The sequence below is a fragment of the Paralichthys olivaceus genome, chromosome 9 (genome assembly GCF_024713975.1).
Source record: "Paralichthys olivaceus isolate ysfri-2021 chromosome 9, ASM2471397v2, whole genome shotgun sequence".
In the NCBI taxonomy this organism is placed as follows: domain Eukaryota; kingdom Metazoa; phylum Chordata; class Actinopteri; order Pleuronectiformes; family Paralichthyidae; genus Paralichthys; species Paralichthys olivaceus.
This window is the reverse complement of record NC_091101.1, coordinates 9105765-9114619: the sequence shown is the minus strand read 5'-3', so window position 1 is coordinate 9114619 and position 8855 is coordinate 9105765.

Below are 8855 nucleotides of genomic sequence, written 5' to 3'. Positions count from 1 at the left end.
GCTCTGCATCATTGGGAATGAAAAAGTTTACTTTGGATGTTGTGTTAGAAAAGTGAAACCCTGTCCAGATCAGCCCAAATATCTTTTTAAAACCCACACAGCATGCCAACTTAAACAGTTTTAGATTGAACGAATTGACCTGTCCTACATTTAAAACGTCTGGACTTGGTGTGATGATAAAGTGACACTTTCCAAGAACCATCAAACCCCTCGCTGTTGCCAAAACTGCAGAGGTGAATGACCTACAGCGAAAAAATTGCAGCGTGATTAATCAGGGAGGGCTTGGGAGCAACACGCTGCCGCTGCGCCTCAGCTATAACCACTGTTTTCACTTCCCACTATTTGTTTGAACAGGTTCGACTGCTGAACGGAACCATTTGATTACCTGGGCATTGAGCTGGCTCATTAATGATGCCGTTAATGGCGTCCTCCATCATTGTGGAATCACTATGTTGTTCCGCAAGCAGTCAATACAGCAGACATTCCACCGCCTTTATTAAGTTACACTTTACTGGTCTGTAAAATTTGACTGCAGACATTTTATTTGCCACTTCTTGATAGCAGCTCTTGAAATATGGGCGGTGTGGATTATGTAGGGGCATCTATCTTGCTCCTCAAGATGAGCCTATCTTACGCTCGCTGGGCTGTAAATAACGCTTGTGTCTCTCGTCACTCTTTACCCACCATTTGTCTGCTTCACTGCAACCTTCACCTGCGTGTAACTCTGTCGCCTCCACCGTAAAAGGAAACGAACAAGGCCATTGGGAGATCATTAGCTGCAGTTAGGTCACTTATTTTTCTGATCACAGCCTCGATGGCAAGTCTGAGAAAGTGCAATATGTCTTCATTACAGAAATCATTACTATGTATTCTGAGTAATGGACCAGTCGTCAGCAAACAGCCACAGGATTTTTGAAGAAATCCCGAGGTACAGACTTAGATGAAACGAGCATCATTGGCAGGGATATTAGTATTTATTGCCTCAGCTTTCACAAGAAATGGTATTTTAACAAAGTAAAGCTCCTCTTTACCAATGCAGTCAATTTCAATGACAAACTCAGATGTGTCGGTAGCAAACAACACGAGCAGACACATAGTCACGTGCACCACGCCATGATCAGTCAGGCATGTGTTGCAGAATAAGACTCTGGATACATTATCAAGCGGATTAAGGAGCAAAACTGATAAAACCCTGTGAGCAGAGCAAGTCACAAACCAGTCGTCTTGTTTGTTAATTTCCTTCGTATTTACTCCAGCCTCTGTAACCAACAGAGAGTGGGAAAGACTCTCATTTCATATCAGGTAACTATAGAGATTAGCAAACATATACTCTTCTGCTTCAGTCGCCATCGCTGCGCACAGATAAGAGCTCCCTGCCTCTGTGTTCTACACGTGCACTGTGCAACGCAAACAATTTGATTTCAGTGCATCTTCATGTCTGTGAGAGGATCATTACACCGAGGCCTAATAAATGTAGCTAACCATGATGGATGGCTGAACAACTTCATAGTCTTCTTCCTGCCTCCATGGAGATAAGTTGTCTCTGCGATGCCACATGAACGGTGACGTCTCCTCTGGGTTGTGGCGCAGAGGGAAACTCACTCCACCCCCCTCGAATCCATCAGACTTTAGTGGGGGGGCAGCTTGTTAGAGTAACACGTATGACCGTGTAGGAGCCCTAATGAGCAGGGAGCTAGCCAGGAGAACCGTGTCTGGACGACAGAGAACATAAATCTCCTGTCCCGCTCTGCGCCCCGGGGACTGCACGAACACCAAAATTGTGTAAGTCTGCATGAATCCACAGAGCGTGCACGCATGCATATGTGTGCACACAAGGCGAACACACACATAATGCAGATGACTATAGCAGTATCCTCCTGGGAGCCTCATCTAACATAGTTGAAAGAAACAGGTTGTTTGAATTATGATCTAACAATAGTGTTCCATTCCCACTCTATAAATGAATGCAATACTGGCATATCTATCATTACCACAGGACTCGCACTCAGCTTGCCTCTCTTTATTTGGAACGAGCTTTGGAAATCAATCCATCTATACTCTGCTGTGCACAAACCACACTGCAGGCTGTGATCATTTCTCTCTCTTTTCAGATCCCCCTGTACATAAACTGCCGTCCGTGGCATTGATCAGATTTAGTGTGATCAGATTTACTGTGTCTCGCTCGCTTCCTTCCTGCTTCCTGAGAGAAGATCTGCTATCGCTATCTGCTGCAGCTCAGTGATATAGAGTAACGTGGTGTGGGCAGTGGTCTTTCCTTCACCGTGTGGAGCAAACAACTGCAGCGTGAGGTGTGTGATGAGGGTATGAAAGTCCATCAAAGTATTGATTCGTGGGTGAAGTTTACCTCCTCCGCTGAGGGATACGAGTTTGTGTTCAGCTTTAAATAAAATGGTGTGTTCATGTCTGGATGTCTGCATTAGAATGAGAGAGAGAGAGAGAGAGACATAGAGAGAGAGCTATAGGCATTGTGTGCCACAGGAATGTGTACCATAGTGTGTGTGCATGAGAGAGAGAGACAGTGTATGTGTGAGTTATGTAGCCCAAGGGAGCTGCTATGGTCATATTTTAATAACTCGCAGTATGTTGCATTATGTACTGTGGACTTGTAATATCACACCATCAGGGCAAAGCCCTAACAGATTCTCTGTTAGCTGGCCCTTAGCGCTAAACACACATATCCACACACACACACACACACACACACACACACACACACACACATATCAGGGGACTAGGCGAAACATTGTTTTCAGTTTTGCAGCACTTGTGAAAATGTGAGCTCCCACATGATTCCAGTTCAAAGGTATGCCTTTGCCTTTTTGTCTGCCTCAGCACGCGGAGCTCTCTCTCCCGGCTACAATGAGCAGAGCTCCAGGTTTAATAGGCCTTAAGTAGCACACCCCCTTTGCTGCCTTTGAAGAGCAAACACTCTTGCTGGTGCACACGCACACATAGACGCGCACAAATATACTTTGTGAACAATAAAAAAACAGTGGAACAGTGGCTAGTTCACTCACTCTGACACATCAAAAGGGGAGCTGAGGGGAGTAATGTGTGGAATGATGTGTGTATAGACCGAAGCCGGGATGCCATTCATGGTTGTAGTGTTGTGGTTTTAACTGCCGGAGGAGGCTTCAACGCCGTGGCTGCCAGGCAAGTTCCACACAGTAGTTTTAACACATCGGCCTGCTGGAATCTCAGGTGCTGGTTGTGTTTTCGTTTTACCTGAACACAGTGCAGAGAAGATTAGTCATATATATGACGGTCAGCTGATTGCCAACAGTATCACTCGTCATTAGAGTCACAAAGTTCACTCTATAAAGCAATAAAGACCATAAAAGCAGCACTGAGAAACACCCTGTTTTGGAGAAAAACAGAAAGTGAAACTGGGTACACACACGTACACACACACACACACACACAGAATGGGTGCATCTGTGTGGGTGTGTGCATGTGCATCTAAGCACATATGCATGTTCACATGTCTGACTCTGAGCTATCGTATAACTCAGGCACTGAAGGAGAAGGGGAAAGTTACAATTAGCCTACCGCCGAAAGCACAGCCTCATGCTCTGAGGCATGTTTACGCTTTAGTCATGCGGTAATTACATATGTCGTCTTTTGTTTTCCATTTCCCACAAAATGGTGAACATAATGAGGGAAAAAGAAAATCAGGAGAAAAAAAGACTACATGCTGCTCTTTTTGTCTTCAAGCTCATTTAGGCCTCGGAGAACGTCTATGGGGTTTGAAATGGGAGGAGAGAGGACTGTAAACAGGGACCTTGCTTCTCCAGATGGGAAACTTCTGCAAAGCACTAATGTGAATGCACAATGACGCAAATAAGCTTGATGGAGCTAGACATGGCAGCGCCTCTATTTAGGAATAAGCAAAAAAATCTATTATAACTTTTTCTTCTTCTCTTGTTTTTTTCTCTCCTCTGTGATATCCATTTCAAGCCATAAGTGGAAGAGAAATGTCTTCATTAAATGTTTAAGGGAACATGTTTCATTTCTTTTTTCATTTTTCTTTTTTTTTTTACGCAGTCCTGCTCGACAGGGAGAGTCGATGAAAAAGGCAAGAACAAATGATAAAAAAACAAAGAATAGGAGTGACTGCTCCTAATGGGACTGTTTTCAGCAGCTGCATTAACAAGCCTGTTTGATTCCCTTTCTCCTAAGTGAAGTTGTCAGCCTGTGTGTCCGACCGCGCTATGTTTAGGATGTCTAAAAGAGTTGTGTTTTCTGGCACCGGCTGATAATAAATGCTTCAGGGGCGACCTTAAGTCTCTTTCCTCCGTGTTGCTCTACGGTCATTCTCAAAACAGACCGAGAAATCTTCCTGAGCTGGGGGTCAAGAATCCATCACTGGGGTGTTTTTTGCAATAACACGCGTTTCTATGCAGGCCCTGTGAGAAACAGGCCTGAGGGAAAAAAGACGAGGGGTGAACTGCCTCTGGTCAGCAGTGAACCATTCTCAAAATATCATAAAGCAACATATTATTTTCAATTGGATCCCTCCTGTGTTAAATAGGGTTAAAATACTTGCAGCTCTTTGAGTGTGGGTCTTTACATATGCTAATGTGAGTGTGCTGAATTGTCTGCTTTCATTTCCATAATGTGAATCATCAATGTGCTGATTTGCTTGGTTGATTTCCAGCTATGCTCAGAAACAAAATCCATGTTTTTTTTTTACTGTAAAAAGGAGCAAAGATTTGAGTTTTGTAAGGAACATCAGATCACACTCACACATATATATGTGCACAAAAAACACACTTTTCATAGACCAGTGTATTGTGAAAGAGTCCTATCAAAGTGAATTACTTTACCATGACAGTTTTGATGAGAATGCATCGCCCCGTCCTTGGAAATGTGGCACAGCAGTCGATATGGTTCTACAGACCCGGTAATGCTCCTCACTGTGGAGGCAACAGACTAAAGACACTTTTTCGACTGATGAAACAATGAAGGAGCGGGAGAAGGGGGAGGAGGAGGAGGGAGAACATTCTTTTGCAGAGTCTGCATTATTGGATTTGGATCGTAACATGGTAGTATCAAGTTAGGCTGGAGAGGGCTCTGTGAATATCACATTGGAATCACAATAGACAAGGGGCGATTGTTATTGCACCGCACTTCCATTAATAATTCAATCATTTGACCCGTGACATGATTTCCCGTAAAACAATCTGATCCTCTGAGGGCTGATGGAGATATTTGAAATCTATGAGAAAGTGTGTGTGTGTGTGTGTGTGTGTGTGTGTGTGTGTCTGTGTGCATGTGTGTGTTTTGACCTTCCCAGTGTGACACAGAACCGATGCCCGAGGCTACAACTACAAGTGTAATATTTCGAGGGGAGGAGAGGAGAGACGAGATATTGGAAAGTAAGAGTGCCACAGCTGAACTGTGCAGTAGTGTTTCCCCCCAATCGAAAAAGATGTGCCCCCCCCAAGGGTGCTCCAATGAGAACGCCACAGAAATGCACAAACTGCAGCACTTTAAACTGAGCAGCACTCTGAGAGAAATCAGAAACAATGTAGGCAGAGTGCATTAAAATATAAAAACACAGGGTGCGAGTGAGTGGAAACAAAGCCTAGTTTTATTATAATATATAGTTTTAAGGATCACTGCTGACAGAGGAAACGCTGCGGCTCCAGCTTTGGCCTGCTCCAACACAAAGACACACACACATATGCGGACGTAGATGAATGGAGGGATACAAATGCAGTTGCACACACACACAAAATCAAGACGCTCTCATCCAGGCACAGGAAAAAAGCAGGGGTGCCATTTATCAGACTGGAGCGTTGGAAGGGGAAATCTGTCCTGTGATGGCTGTAAATGAGGGCTGTGGCAGTGCTGTCACATTGTGTTTGGCTGGGACACTGGAAGCTATCAGGGGCTGTGAGTGGCGGAGGGCACGGACACTGTGTACAGATATAATGAAGTTGGGAGATAGCTGGAGCATTGACAATGTGATTCTGTCACAGCTACTATAGCGGTGCATCTGCTGCTGCTGCTGCGAGGAGAGGAAGAAAGAGAACTAGAGAGAAGAGAGGGAGAGGAAGGGAAAGGAATGGAGGTAAATTGAGTGCAGAGAAGAAACGAGTGAGGGAAACAGCAAAAAGACAATGATCAAGATGGAAAAACATGAGGGGAATGAGAGACAGGGAAGCAGCAGGGATGCATAAGCTGCCCCGCAGGAAAAAAACACTGAGCTAATCGCTGCTGGATTGGTGAGGCAATACTGGTGTTACAGCCCAAGAATATTTACTCTAATTAGAGGCAGCTAATGTGTCTCCAGGTATCAAGGCTGTCGGCACTTTCCTGAGAATAATTAGAAGCGTGGAGCATGGATTGTCCAGGAGAGCGGTGCAGGGCTCCCTTTGTACGCCATTAACAGTTCACCGACAACAAAAGCAGAGTTAATAGAATGTAATGTGGTTTCCTCACCCATGAGTTTGTCCAAACGGTCATTAGGGCGATGCAGAGTAATTCTTTCCTCCTGTGCATCAACTCAAAGTGACTCCTCCCATCTCCCATGTGCCCCTCTGAATTTCTCTCCCTCCTTTTTCCTGTCATTCCCCTTGACGGAGAATTCTCTCTCCGTTCCTCCACATCAAGATGATAAACATAATTTCATGGTGTGTTACAGTCACCAGTCTTCGTAAGACAAAAAAAACACACATGAAATCCTCTATAAAAGAATTAATTCTGCTTTGCGGAGTCAGAGCCAAAATGTATAGATTTACAATTCTACACTCGAGTTCCCCACCGTGTTTTAATGCATCATAAACACTTGGTGTTTTTTGGTCTCTGTTCCAATAAAAACAGAGCGCGGGGGTGTAATATCTGGAGCTGGGGGAAATTAAAGCTGAAGTTCCTCTCCTCCTCGGTGCACTCCCAGCACACGCACACACACACACACACACACACACACACACACACACACACACACACACACACACACACACACACACACACACACACACATATGCTTACACAGACAGATACACACACGGTTAATCAGCAGCCCAGAGAGAAATCTAAGACCACATCTACACCCAGTGGAGGGAACCTGATACAACCACATCTTTCCCCCCTTCCCACATTCCCCTCTTTCTCTTAATCATCAACAAACACACACACACACACACACGGTTTCTGCTGATAAATTAGTCGCAAGGTTCAGTATGATTAACTAAAGTTAATGAAGACTGAAAGTGATCTCAAACAAGGTAACCATAGAGGGGAAGTCTTTAAGAAAACATGAACACTGCATTAGAAAACCATTTCTTTTTCTTTTTTTTTTTCTTTTCCATTTCTGCTTCTGCTGCTATTTCCAAAAGTCCTTTCAGTGTGTGGTGACAAACATAACCCTTCTGACTGGTGGAAAAATAAATCATACTTTCAAGTGAAGACAAATGCCTTGTCCGCTGGGAGTAGCCTCGGGCTATAGTCATAATGGCCTCCCCCTCGCTTTCTTGCTGCCTTTCTTTTTCTCTCAAGGCAGGGAGTTTCCCCTGATCTAGTTTTAAATGTCCACCCAAAGCAGCTTCACACAACACAACGCTAGTGCGATCACGAGCAAGGTGGATATTCCTGTTTTTAAGGCTTATAATCTTCCTGATAAAGTTCAAGGATGGTGAGACACACTTCAAAATCCCGGGGGCAAAACTGTTGCAAATTTCAACAGTCAACAAGAGACAAAAAAAACATTAGTCACTTCTTTGACTATTATGATCAACTCATGGCACAAGGTCATCGCTCGTGTCTGATCTCGTGTCAGAGCCATAAAAAAACGTAGATTTCCTAACGTTGCAATCCTTGTCTGTGTGTGTGTGTGTGTGTGTGTGTGTGTGTGTGCGTGTTTTGCCAGGCTCAGGCTTAGGCTCGGTGCGGGACAGGCCAGCTGCAGAAGTCCGTCTCCTCTTCTCTCTCCATTCCTCTGCTCTCAGTGCTATCAGGTTGCCACTCCTCCTCCTTCAGCCCATTACACAGGCCTCTTTATGCTGCGCTAAAAGCTGCTCATGTTCAAACACTCCTGGGAAAAGCTCCTTAAAACACGTCAGGATGAGAGGCCCTGTCTGGTAAAATATTAATAGGAAGTTAATTGGTTGTTAATGGACTGGTGCTTGGGTAGGAATCGCTCCTCCATTAGATAGGCCGTCGAAACAACCCGTTCAGAGGTGTCGTCTTACCACCTCTGCAATCTAACTGTTTTCCGGTCACTGTAGTTGTAGAGTTGCGGTAACCTGGTGTTAAAGACATCATTTGCAGGAGTTTTATGAAAGGTCCTGTGAGCGTTGGCCGTACCCCGTGCCAACCACATTTCCTTGACGTCTTGGTATTGTGGGTGTTCGGTTACTTGGCGTCAAGTTTAAACTGTCGCCACTTTTCTATTAGCCCTGCGCTGTTTTCATTTTGTGTCATCCTCGTACACTGGAAGTGAACCCGTTCCCTCCCATCGTCCACACATAAGGAAAGAGTTTTAACTTTTGTTGTTCGAGGCCAGTTTGTTTGTGTTCTCTGCGGTTGCCATTACCGAACAGGAAAAAATCCCTCTTCTGCTAGAGTAGGCATGTAATATTGATGCAAGACTGACTCGGAGAAAAACACAGAAATCAAATGGAATCCAAACTAAGTTCAAATGTCGACATCAAATCATACATTTTTGATCATTGCAAAACCTACAAGATGCAATTCCTTTTAAAGGAAAGCCACCAGGGCAGGAGAAACTGGGAATGTATATTTAGAAATAAGTGATATTTCAGCGTCTTCTCTCGATCCCGACTTCGTTCAGCTCCAATTCATTTATGAGAGGGACAAATACTTGTTGA